Consider the following 13,932-nt stretch of genomic DNA (forward strand, 5'->3'; position numbering starts at 1 on the left):
TGGCATGCTGTTAAACAATACCCAAGTGCAACACTTCCAAAATGTCATTCTCTTTTTGTCTTTACTCACAATGCAATGTTATTTGGATCTTACTATTGCTAGCCTTGGGATCAACAAAAGCAAAAAACAGATCCTCAAACACCTAGCTGTTTCTTTGCCTCTGTCATTATCGGACATATCCCGGGTGCTTTTCTGGCCTTCAAGATATTGAGCCATCATACAGTGCAATTGTCACACTGCAGAGGTGAAAAATCAAGATATACTATAGCTTGTCTGAGGTTTGCTAAAACCTGTTTCACTATTGATTGCATGTGAGCTCAAATGGGAAGCCTCTTGTTATAACATTTGAACCTATTTCAGTGTGACAGGGCTGTTGTCTGTGAAGTTTAGTAACAACATAGTATCCAGGAAGAGCAGAAGGTATGGTAAATTCCAGTATTAGAAGTACACTGGTGCGTAAAAGATCAACCATAATCGATTGCTTGATGCTGGTCGCTCACACACTCATAACACCCAATCTTTTAAGACAAGCATATAGCTGGGTAACTGATCTCCATCCTATCTCCTCGAAAAAAAAATCTTGACAACAATAAAAAAGTAAAAGTCTCAGAAAGAAAGGTGTCTGCAGACACAAAGATATAGATATGGAGCCCCCGTTACTAGGTGGAGAAAGCATTCCTTCAGTACATTTGCACTAAATGGATCGAAAATGCAACTCCTTTACCTCCAAAATCTAATTGTTTTCCCAGAGTATGCTCTAAATATGGGGTAGGAGAAGAGCGGGGGGGGGGGGGTTCGTCTTGTTAGTTGACAAATGTATTCAGGCCACAGACAGTGCCACAAGCTAAAGAATAGTAATTAGAACATATTGAGATGTAGTATTATCAATTAATCAATCAATCAATCAACTTATTTAAAGTGCAAAACCACACACAATTGAACACCACAATAAAATGAGGTACAAAAAAGGAAAAGAAACACATAAATAATAATAGTAAACACAAAAGGACAATGATAAAACAGTCACAGACTAAACCATTCCAGAGTACAGTACTGAGTAAAAAGGTATGTTTTAAGATGGGATTTAAAAATCGCAATGAAGATAGCTTCGTTAACATTTAGTGGAAGACGATTCCATAAATCACTGTGAGAAAGCCCTACAACCAGCGGACATTTTATTGACTAAAGGAATGACAAGGTGTGAATTTGAAGAGCCTAGTAGTTCCGACAGATATGATGAACAGAGATGGGAAAAGTACTGACATTCTGTACTTGAGTAAAAGAACAATTACTTGTATAAAAAAGGACGTTGGTAAAATTACTCATTCAAATAATTACTCAAGTAAAAGTAAAAAAAAAAGTACAGGCTCAAAAATGTACTTCACAAGTAAAACTAAAAATATTTTTTACCGGATGTTTTTTCCTCGTGTCATATAATTTTATTACCATTAAATTTAAAAAAAGATCATCACTTAAAACTCTTATAACGGTATAGATTGCCTCATGAAGCCCTTGCTGTATATATATTTTTTACTCTAGATGGTGCTCTTGGTTTAAAGATGTAATGTAAATTAATGAAGTTTCCATTGTATCAGCCAAGAATGCCATTTCGAGGAGTTAAAAAAATTCACAAGTGCTTGTCAATAACATAGGCATAGGTGTCAAACTCCGGTCCTCGAGGGCCGCAGTCCTGCAGGTTTTGGAGGTTTCCCTCTTCCAACACAAGCTGATTCCAATCAGCATTATTGTTATTAGGCTTATGCAGAGCTTGCTGGTGATCTGATCATATATCAGCTGTGTTGGAGAACTGAAACATCCAAAACCTGCAGGATTGCGGCCCTTCAGGACCGTAGTTTTTACACCTATGTATTAGCGTGTCGAAACCAATAAAAAGCATAATTTGAATGATGCCAACAGACTCAACATTTCTGGTTCATAACTGGATCTTACATAACCTTCATGTTAAACATGTTGCATATAAGCTTATAAGTTAACAGCATTTTACAGCCATATCATCCTGCCATCCACTATAACAACTAAAAACACAAGATAACCTCCAAAAAACATTTATATGTTGTTCTGTGGGAAAAGAGACAAAATCAGCACAAAAAACAAACAAACAAACATTTTGCCCAGCAGAAAAAAATGCAATTCTGAAGGGGCTACTCAGGGCCAAGCTAACGAAAGGGTAATAACGATTATTCAGATTTACTGCACCTTACCTCAATATATTTTTTCAGATTGGACGGGGAATTCTTTGTAGGCGGCTAGCTCATGGACTTTAGGTTTGCACAAGACACAATGCATTTGCTATGAATTCTTCTTCGAGCCGACCAATGTGAACATTTCCCGCAGGTATAAGGCCATGGGTGGTAAAGGAATATAAGAGTTTGTAAAGATGGGAATAAAGGAAATAAGGGTTTGAGTAAGGATGTACAAGAATGCAGTGCTTCAGAGTAAACAGGAGCCAGCTTCAAGGACGAGATAAGACCGAAGGCCAGAAGTCTGGGGGAGATTCCAGCCAGAAGCAGCCCGAAAACAACTTGGCGAAGAAAGGACGTCCAATCATAGAGAGCTAAAGTTAACTGCAGTATACACATAGCCAATAGAATAATGCCAGGATGCCTTTGATGCTGTGCCATTTGCATATTGTGTAGTATAACTATTCACTGGGGCAACTCGGATGAGACTACGTCTGCTGCTTGAGACAGAGGCGTACAGAATTGTATTGATAGGGACCCGGGACCCCAGCTGTTTGTATTAGATTTGAATGTTAGGAATAAATCCACTCGTGTGTGAAAATGCCGGCTTCCTGATACCTTTCTATTGCAGAACGAGCATGCTATTGTTGGATGAGTGATAGTTTGGTAAGGTCACAAATTGGAGTCAGATTATTAACTTAAGTTTATATTAATATAGCAATAAATTCTAACAATTATGGTGACGCCGACGTGATGCAAGAGAGGTAAAAAAAAAGAAGTCTGGGACTTCGAGAAAACCACAAGAGTCTGTGACTCGAGGATCTGGGATCCAAGTCCACACCAGGTGACGACCTGAAAAAGCCACACGTCCGATCGGCTTTCCTCTTGGGCCCATACTCAAACAAGGTGAGCAGATTCCTTTTGTTTAAATTCTGCACATTGGCAACGCTAAATTATGAGAGGAAGGAATGTGGGACGTGTTAGTAGGGTATAAAATCTGGGATTTACCTACTCGAATAAGTTTGGAACTGTTCGTGGTTTGATACGGTTTAAAATCTGGGATTTACGTATAAAGTGTGGACATTAGTAGGGTATAAAATCTGGGATTTACCTACTAGAATAGGTCGCAACTATTCGTGGTTAGATACGGTGTAAAATCTGGGATTTACGTATCGATACGGTTTAAAATCTGGGATATACGTATCAGTGTGGAAGCGGTGTGAATGTAAAAACTAAAATTAAACTGCAGGAGAAGTGATTAGGACACGTGCGAGTGGATTTAAGGATGGCAGAGAAGAGAAAGTGTGATGAGGGTCTCGGGTCCCCTGGAGTCTGGTCGGAGATTAATGGTCATTACGGTAGGATGGAATCACAGTTGATTAGTGGAATAGAAAGTAAGAGAATTAAGAAGGAAAGAGAACGGTGTCAGAAGTTGTTTTGGAAATTAAAGAAGGATGAATTGTTTCGCGGAGAACCTGGAACGTGGGATATGTCGAAGTTAGCGCGGCAGTTACAGGAAAAGGAGAGCAGAATGTTGGCAAATATTCAAGATATGGAGGAGGAACAGAGCCGAGTTGGATGGCGAAAGCGTCATAAACTCAGAAAAGAAGTTAAAAATGTAGAGAATGATAGACGGGGCATTCACCAATTGGTGACTATTGCGACTGCGCTGGCAGCGATAAGAGAGGAAAAGAAAGAGGAAAAGAAAGAGGAAAAGAAAGAGGAAAAGAGAGAGGAGGAAGTGATTGATAAGGGAGAAAAGGCGGAATGTTTTAGAGGCGTTTATCCACAGTTGCCGAGCTCGGGACAGTATGTATTTGCGCCCCCTCCGTATCCGACGGCGTCAGTGATGGCCCCCGTAGTTACTTTGGGGGGCAGAATGGTTTTAGACGTGGAAGATGACGGGTCACGGATGACGCCAGCAACAATACAGTTGATCGAACAGGCTGTGAATAATGAGAGGAAAAGGCTGCGGGGGAGTGAGTCGCCCGTGCGCACGTCAGGGGCGGTGTTAGCAGGAGAGGGGGGCACCACTAGTGCAGGGAATAAGAGGACTCCGAAGCTGATAAGGGAGGAGGCACAGGGGAAGTTGTTTGATGGACAGAAGGTGCAGACTGAGGAAAGAGGGATGTTAGAGAAAATGGTGACAGGGACACAGAGACGGGGGCAGGCAACGCCCAGCAACGCGGATCACCGCGAGGGGGAAGTGGAGAGTGATGAGAAAAGTGCAGAAGTTAAGTGAATGGAAGTGTAAGTTTGTTTAAGACAGTGATTTTTAAGTGTGTGAAAAAAGGGTGAAAAAGAATGGTAAGCAGGAAATCTGCATATTTTGAAAGGATGGGGGCCGTGAGCTGCTGTTTTAAGAAGATGGTGATTTGTACTGTTGTCTGTTAAAATTAAATCAAACTAAATAAAAAGGACAGGGGGTGTGATAAATTTAGTCCTCTCTCCCATTGTCTCCATGTGGGAGACTTGTAGTCTGTTGTGTGTGAATAGTAGGGGTCTTCTAATGCTAATCTAAAATCAAATTGGTCCTGTTATGCGGAAAGATAAAGAGGTCTAGATGATAACTACAGGCCACTATCCATATTATTATTATTATTATTATTTTTTAAATCTGGTCTGTGTTTTTATAGTTGAATGAGTAATAAAACCAACTTTTAATATAGTTGAATAAGTAATAAAACCAAATTTTAATTGAAATAGACTTTTCATTTTTGATTTTTTGATTTCCCCTGCATCTCTGATAACTCATTCGTAGGTGTGAAAATGATTTAACCTTTGTCCTTATCTGAGTCCCATTCTAGAAGTCTGAGAAATCCTGGAATTTGAGACTTCCCTCCATGTGGAGGCATAATTTAAGGTAACATGTAATGAAGAAGGAGTCTATGGTAGACATATGCGTAAATATAGTAATACTACTTGCTATAATGTAGAACATATTTAGATGAAACTACAAAATACATATTTTTTGAGAAAATTATTATTTTTTTTTAATTATAACAAGCATATAAATCTCTTGCTGTGATCTCATCTCCCTCTGTCTGTTCCGAGTGTATAAGTGTTTCAGGCAGGTTCAATCTTTGACGAGAGGTGTTGTTCTTGGGTGTCTCCAACGTGCTGGAATAACCTGGCTGTTGGGCACAGAGTGGACGGCGAACTGAACAATGGTCACTTTTGGGGGGGGAAGTGATCATACGGACTGCGAAAAGGATGGTATACTGCAAATCCGCTTGCCATGAGACTGTTCAATGACTCTTATGAATTATCTGAGCAAAATGTCCATCAACTCTTTGAGCAGACATCTCAAACTCTCATCACAGCCGTCCTGATGAAACTGTCAGCGATCTCCAGTGACAGCTAAGGCCTGCTTTGAACTTTGCCCTGCATAAACTGCTATCAACAAGGACAGGAAGGAATATGAACTCCAGTGTGGACTCAAAGTTCGAGTCATCTGAGATCGGCCTTTGAGTCATATTTTGGTCTGTTTTGAGTACAGTTTGCACTCTGTACTGTGTCGGAAAAGGAGATGTGATCTATAGCAACGCAGTTTCGGAAATTGAGAACAGCTTATGTGAATTAAGGTAGTACAAAATTCATTCTAATCCTTAAATACTATATTTTCCGTTGTTTGATGCTTGTTGAATTTGGCCTTCTATTTTTTTCCCCATTTCTCTTTTATAACTTTGGCTTCTCAGAGTGGACTCAGATATGGAACACTTATGGCGAATTTGCTGGTTAAATTCTTAATTTTGATTAAGCTCAACAGCACTGATCTTTGGATTCCACGGGGAATGCACAAAGGCAAAGTTCCCTGCTGTGTTTTTACAAAGCCCCCACTACTCTGTAGAAGAGGTGAGGTTAGTTAGCATTTTAAGAATACTTTTTGGTTGGTGTAAAGTAGGGATTTTGTTTTGTTTTTCTGATTATAACTCATTTCTTTTATTAGTTGAGATGGCAGATATTTGGAAGATTCGTGACCTGCAATAGATTAATGGGGTTATTTTAAATCTTTTTCTCATCTCTTCCTGACCCTAAAAGTCCTCCGCTGCAGTATCTTAATTTACATCTGCTTAAGTTGGTTGTTTTTCTAATCTACAGGATTCAAATTTACATTAGAAACTCTTGCCTCAAAGGCTTTTGTTTTTATGGCTCCTGGCTAGCTCAGCTGGAGATCTTTTTATAGTTCTGGTGTTGGCCAAATTGTCACAATTTGGTTGTTTTTTAATCTACAGGACACAAGGTGTCTGTTTTTCCTCTTTGAAGCAGCAATTTGGAAGCGGCTGCAGTTTTCACATTCAGGTCTGAAATGATCAAAATTGATCTTTATCAGATGGGGGAATGACTGGTCTGTCTGTGTATGGTTGAAAAGGAAGTCTGATGTGAGAATGAAGTTTGGTGTGAGGAATTTACAGGCAGCGAATGAAGAGGATGGGAGTTGGAAAAATAAGTTCTACAAAGATGACAAAAGACGACCCTTATAGCAGAAATACGGTAAGTATGTTCCATTTCAGAAACGATTGAAAAGTATAATTTCTAGAGCCCATGGAATATGCCATTTGGGTGTGGAAGGAATATTGACACACCTAGGTGACATTTTTTCATGAGACAAGTTGTTAAAAATGAACTGCAGTGTTTATTTAAGGTATAAGTATAAATCTCTTCTCAGACTGTTCATGGCCCGGCCGGACATGAATAGTTCTGAGTTAAGATGATGTTGTTGTTAAATGATTTACACTGCTATAATAAGAAACCAGCGTTAAAAATACAGAAATTTGATGTACGATAAAGAGCAACATTATGCTCAGGCATTGGAGCTGTGGATTGAGACCACAGGTAAACACCCAGGCAGCTACCCTGAAGCTGAGATGATGTTCAGGACGGCGATGCTGAACGGCCTCCCAAATGAGGTGCAAGCGATTATGAGAATTGAAACTAAAGGACAAAAGTGGTACCATTACTCACAATTGCGCCCGGCCCCAGACTTTGTGCCTGCCAATGGTGAGCTTAAAGATTGACTGCCCGGACGGGCAGGTCAAGAGAGGGAATGTGACGATGGCGAGAATTGGATCAAAATTGGACTCGGAAGTGTCTGAACAAAAACGACGACGATGCAAATGTTTAACTTTATTGACTATTTTGTTTGCAGGCTTGTGCTTTGTGTGGACTATGTTAGCGTTTGAACATATGGTGCGGGATGATAGAAGTGATGGAACGAAAGGAGAACGAGTGATGGTGTATCATTCCTGCAATGGAACGGTATGGTATGAAGCAGAGCAAGATGGTGGTAAGACGCTGATACAGACACAATAACTACTGTTAAATCTGAAGTGTAAACAACCGACACAGGTATTTCTATGGTCACTAATAATTGGCTCCTGATGGCTGAACAGGCCGCTAATAATACTAACGAGGATTGTTTAGTATGTTTAGGTGCAAGACCAATTTTGAAAATCATGGCAGCAACTGCTGTATCCAAAACCTGTCTCTTTGGTTTCCTGTATAACAAAACTCTCCAAGGAAAGTGCAGCCAATTGGATTCGGCCTTTCCACTGACAAATATGGAAAAGCAAAAGCCCATTTTTGACATCCATGTTGCACAACAAAATTTTACCTGCCTAAAGTTACATGGGAGTGGCCCTGGGATTGGAAACATCCAGGAGTCATGGTGTAATGAAAATGTGTCTTTGCCAGCAGGAATACCTCTCGCTCGGGCTGATGTTTGGCTGTGGTGTGGGACGAAAGTGTTGTATGATAGGCTTCCCCCCAATGCCTCAGGTAAGTGCGCCCTAGTAACGCTGATCATGCCAATTAGTGTGACAGCATTAGACATGGCTAGGATAAATTGGGAAGGAGTTAGACAGTGGGGAAAAATCCCCGTCCTTGGGAGAAAGAAAAGGGACATGCAAGAATGGTTGAATGCAGGAGACCCCACATACATAGATGCAATTGGAGTTCCGAGAGGGGTCCCTGATGAATACAAATTGGTGGATCAAGTGGCGGCAGGATGGGAGAGTATTTTTCTGTTTATTACAGTAAACAAAAATGTGGACCGGATTAATTATGTCCACTATAATGTCCAACGATTGGCGAACTTTACCACTTCGGCACTCCAGGCAGTGCACGAGCAATTAGCAGCCACGTCTCTTATGGCATTCCAAAATAGAATGAGTTTAGATATGGTGTTAGCTGAAAGAGGAGGAGTGTGTGGTATTTTTGGGGAGCAGTGTTGTACTCTGATCCCCAACAATACATCTCCTGATGGTCGCCTTACTAAGGCATTGGAGGGTCTGCGCACGCTAAGTAATAAAATGAAAGAGCATTCAGGCTATCATGGTGTTATGCGGATGTTGTTGTATTCCATGTATCAGATCATTGACTGTTAAGACAATTGAACGCACGTTGGGGCCACTACCCCCGGGTGGTCAGTATATGATGATCCCACAGAAGGACCCCCAGGAAGCGGAGACAGCTGTCGCCCTCCGGGAGTCCGGGATGTAAGTATGTGAAGGTGGTCTCAGGGACCTGCGGCCATGAGAGAGAGTGAAAGTTTTATATTAATTTTTTATTAGAAGTGAAAGTTTTGTAGTAATTTTTTATTAGAAGTGAAGTTTTTTATAGATTTTTTATAAGAGTGAAATCTTTATTGATGTTTATTCATTTTTGATTGTTTAGTGTTTTTTTAGCTCGTGTTTAATAGATTTTTAGCTTAATGGCTAGTGTTTTTTTAGCTCGTCTTTAATAATAAAATAAGGTATGTGAGTGATGACCTCAGTCGTCTGAGGTCATGAGAGGGATTAAAGGAATATAAGAGTTTGTAAAGATGGGAATAAAGGAAATAAGGGTTTGAGTAAGGATGTACAAGAATGCAGTGCTTCAGAGTAAACAGGAGCCAGCTTCAAGGACGAGATAAGACCGAAGGCCAGAAGTCTGGGGGAGATTCCAGCCAGAAGCAGCCCGAAAACAACTTGGCGAAGAAAGGACGTCCAATCATAGAGAGCTAAAGTTAACTGCAGTATACACATAGCCAATAGAATAATGCCAGGATGCCTTTGATGCTGTGCCATTTGCATATTGTGTAGTATAACTATTCACTGGGGCAACTCGGATGAGACTACGTCTGCTGCTTGAGACAGAGGCGTACAGAATTGTATTGATAGGGACCCGGGACCCCAGCTGTTTGTATTAGATTTGAATGTTAGGAATAAATCCACTCGTGTGTGAAAATGCCGGCTTCCTGATACCTTTCTATTGCAGAACGAGCATGCTATTGTTGGATGAGTGATAGTTTGGTAAGGTCACAAATTGGAGTCAGATTATTAACTTAAGTTTATATTAATATAGCAATAAATTCTAACAGTGGGCGGACTGGGCGGTCAGTTGACTCGCTAGTCCATAATGTTGACAACGTCGACACTCTCCACATTGTCGCTCATGTGGCGTCCGGGAGCTACGTTACATTCAGACCAACAGGGAACCATTGCCTCTTCTCGCATCATCTCATATCTTGAGATAGAGCCTATCACAAGCGGGGATGGATGTCGGGGAGAGACACTTCGTGCGATTGATCATGCCAGGAACATTGACGGCAGCTAGGTGGTCTAATCTTTTTTTTAATCGTTGTCATGCATGTAAAACAAAAATAATGAGTAACGACCCTCTGTTTTGACAATGTATCGAGTAAAAAGTATAGATACGTTTTTTAAAATGTAACGGATAAAAGTAAAAAGCATTCTAAAAAATAAATAATAGTAGAAAAAAATTGTACAAATACTTTGTTACTGTACTTTGTTACTTCCCATCTCTGATGATGAAGCCAGATCATTTAATGTCAAAAAGGTTAGGATTGTCTTTAATTTAATCACACTTGAAACATGAAGCGTTAAGTTGACATTAGTGGCCATAGTAGAAATTCAGCCCTGCAGACGGTTCATCACGAACGGTGATGACGCAACGTCATTTTCGGTAGACTTTTCAATGAAATGAGGAGGTCGAGGAGTGTCCCCTCATTTCCCCAAAATATTTCTATTACCTCCTTCAACTTCGCTAATCTGGCAACATGAGATGGAAAAATAAATCTGACGGTTTTCCGCTTGTAAACAGTACATTCAAAACTGGCGCACGAGGAAGTTGAGGACAGCAGCCAACAAGGAGCGAGCGTGAAAACAGTCCACCAACCAGGAGTGTGGGCGTTTGCACAGCTGAATTTGCATAATGAATGGAGACAAGACACATGAATTGAACTCTTAACATGTCCGCGAAACGAGTCCACTAGTCCACCAATCTGTAGCGTGCGTTGGCACAGCAAAATTTGCATATGACGCTGATAAAAGTCGCTTGCCTCTGCGGTTTGGCTGGCGGTGAAACGTTGCGAGTCGGGACAATATTTACTTTGGTGAACACCGCAACATGGCGTTGTTGTTTTGGGTGTACGTCACTCGACGTGTGCTCTTTGCTCATGCGTGTCACATCACAGGCGCATTGCGTTCACATTAGATGTCGCATTTGTTTTTGTAATCTCAATAGTACATAAAAAGATCGGATTTAACAAAAAATCCGAATTGGCATCACGCCCTGCAGTGCCTTGAAGACACAAGAGCATGTAGAACAGGGGTGGGCAATTCCAGTCCCTTAATGGCTGGAGTCCTACAGGTTTTGGATGTTTCCCTTCTCCAACACACCTCATTCCAATGATCAGCAGACAAAATCACTGTGTTCGAAGAATAAAAACAACAGAAACATAACTAAATATATACTGCCAATCAATATGCCTTTTGATGTTGCCTTGCTGAGACAAGGTCGGAAACGTGTGGCTTCACATTGTCAAGTGCCGCTCTCATATCATTTTCACAACAGTCATGCTTCTCTTTGTTTTTGTCTACCTTCTGCAAAAAATGATCGCTCACAAAGTCATCAAAGAAGACTTTATTCTGACCACTTGAATCCAAACTTTAAATGAACAAACACTGTTACACACAATCACTTTGTGTGTGAGACAGACAAGGCACAGCCATCAGGACTAAGAAAATGGTAGCTGGAAGGAACAGTAAACTGTGACTGATATCAACAGGAACAACTGTAATTTGTACACTAAATGAATGCTAATTACACAGACTTTGCTGAATAGACCACAATTAAAGTGAGCTGAAGACACGAGGTAGGGAATTTATTGTTTTTGAACCAATTGTACGAATTTTAGCTTTACAACCGGATGCCCACAGTTTAAGTCCTGCTGTGGGCAAATGAAAATGGCAACTAGTTGTTGAAGTGATGTTACTCTGCTTCCTAGCTATTGTCAATGTGCCCTTGGGCAAGACACCCATTTTACTCCCAAATACGTATAAATAAGTTCTATTTAAAATATTACCATGTTCCCAAGGACGTATATATATATACATTTTTTATGTTTTTTTTATGCTAGAGAATACAGAATGCTTCAATGCAGCCTCTGAACTGAAGAGAATGCTTGAAGCAATGTTAATTACAAAAACGGCAAGCAGGTGGTAGCAGAGTATAAGAGATCAACCAGGGCCATGTTACAACAAGCTCTTTTCCCCACAGTTCTAGACAGATTTGTGAATAATGATGAAACTTAGCTATATTCCAATGCTAAATGCGGCAAAACAGAAACAAATAGAAATATACTTTTTTTCTGATGAAAGAAGAAACTAATATTTTGGTAGGTTCCATGTTTTTATAGCAATAGAATACAATATTCTGTGGGCCTTGCAAAATCAGTCAAAATCCAATGGGAGCAAAGGGGGTTGCTTCAGTGAAAATGGCTGGGAGTGAATGAGTTAAAGGGGATAACCATTTGCATCAATGGAATATTACGTACAGGTTGAAAATGAGTGAAGAGAACTCCAAACAGAAAGGGCCAAGTTTAAGATTCTCCCAGTCTACTGACAAACTCTTTGCACTTAATTTTACTTGATTCATTTTGCCCAAAAAAATGACCCGTTAAGAAACAATGTTGTCTGACTAGGTACATCTCAGTGTCCATAATGACTGTGAACAGGTCTACAACAGCATATACAGTATACATTGTTTGATATAAATTCAAGTACTTATTTAAGTAACATCATGTTACTGTATCATGATATCTTAAATGGCATCATGTCTCATACACGTTTCCTCGCATCAGCATACTCATGGGTGTGTAATTTCCATAATCCATTTTACATCAAAAGCCACAATTTATTACCCCTTCCCTTCTTATGCGTTCTCACAGCCTTGTTTTCCCCCAGGCCATGATGAGGAATAGAAAAACAGAAAGGATTAGGTTACCAGGAAATTGAAAAGGTGCAAAAGCATGCAGTGATACAGGGTTACTGTGGTTTAATCACACATACTGATGAGGATAACATATGTGTTTAAGACTTGAGACAGTCCTGAATATAGTTTGATTGAAAGTGGTGAGCGATACCTGCAGTTAAATGTGTGCTATATCTGTGTATGCTAAGTACACACATATGTATGTTAAGGCCCAGGAGTATTTGGGATAGGAATATAATTTTTATTATTTTGCCTTAATACACCACCATAATGTATATTAAATAAAACTTCACAATGTTTTTTGTTTTTTTTTAAATCAAGATGGCGTCTCCAGTGAGTGTCGCAGCAGGCTACAGCAGTACTGTCCTTTGTTTGTATGTGTCTTATTTATACGCCTCTGATCAAACCGTTTCACGCAGTGGCGTAACATCATACTATTTGTCTGGACAAAGGCTGAGTGTTTGTGGGAAAACTAAATTTAATTAGATCACTTCATTAACAGACCAGATCTATGACACTGATGATGATTTAGTTCGCCTGTGTCATGCACCGTTTGCCCAAGCAAACACTTTGTCAAAACTCAAACGTTGTCTGTAATCATGTCATCAGGATTCTGTTGAAAAAGCTGTGATCCAGCAGTGCCAGCCTGCTGTTCTGTTAGGCTCATGTAAACTCGTTTAGTGCTCTCATGAGACACTTGATGTACAGATGCATGTGCCAACTGAATGAACTGAAATAAGTCCTCGTTTTGGGTTCTGGTTAATCTCATTGTCAGTGCAACACGTTACACCAACCTGCTCACTCTACCATTCAAAAGCCAGTTGCAACAGTGGAGTCCAACCCACGCTTACACAGCAAAATCGCCAGTGTTAGATTAACACTGAGAGTGTTAAATGTAACACTAGAAAATATATGTGCCAACACCAAGGAGTGTAAATCTGACACGTTTCAAAGTGGTACTTTTTTCACACGTAACCAGTGTTACTCCAACACTGTATAGTGTTAAAAATCTATACTGGTAAACACTGAGTAGTGTTGAAAATACTCTACACTAGTGTCAGTGTTAAATATTTCTGCCAAACTACACTTAACTCTGGTGTTTTAACACTTATGAGTGTATTGCACTAGTGTCCGTGTTAAAAAATTTACTCAAAGTACACTTAACTCTGGCAATTGGTACTTCAATTATATAGCGTTGTTCCTCCTTACAAGGCCCTCAAAGACACATTTTGACTAATGATGACTCAGCATCAGGAGCAACTAATGGTTTGCATCTTGGTCAAGGATACTTTTACATCACAGTGGCCTGGGATCAAATCTACGCTCTCAGGGTTGAGAGACGACCAATTTACCACTGAGCGACGCTGCCCCAACAACAATTGGATGTATCGCGATTGAAATGTCCACAGCGTGCTGGAAAATTGGAAAGTTTCTCCTTCACCAGAAATGAGGGTGT

The 13,932-nt window shown here is 40.2% G+C and overlaps 1 long non-coding RNA gene across 1 annotated transcript; it reads left to right on the forward strand.

Annotated features, from left to right (window-relative positions):
- Positions 1-2,379: 2,379 nt before the first annotated feature.
- Positions 2,380-9,428, forward strand: LOC144060241 (uncharacterized). Its single transcript, XR_013295882.1, has 2 exons — positions 2,380-5,785; positions 6,437-9,428. It is a non-coding gene; the product is annotated as an uncharacterized LOC144060241 (long non-coding RNA).
- Positions 9,429-13,932: the final 4,504 nt, after the last annotated feature.

The sequence above is a fragment of the Vanacampus margaritifer genome, chromosome 11 (assembly GCF_051991255.1).
Source record: "Vanacampus margaritifer isolate UIUO_Vmar chromosome 11, RoL_Vmar_1.0, whole genome shotgun sequence".
Taxonomy (NCBI): Eukaryota; Metazoa; Chordata; class Actinopteri; order Syngnathiformes; family Syngnathidae; genus Vanacampus; species Vanacampus margaritifer.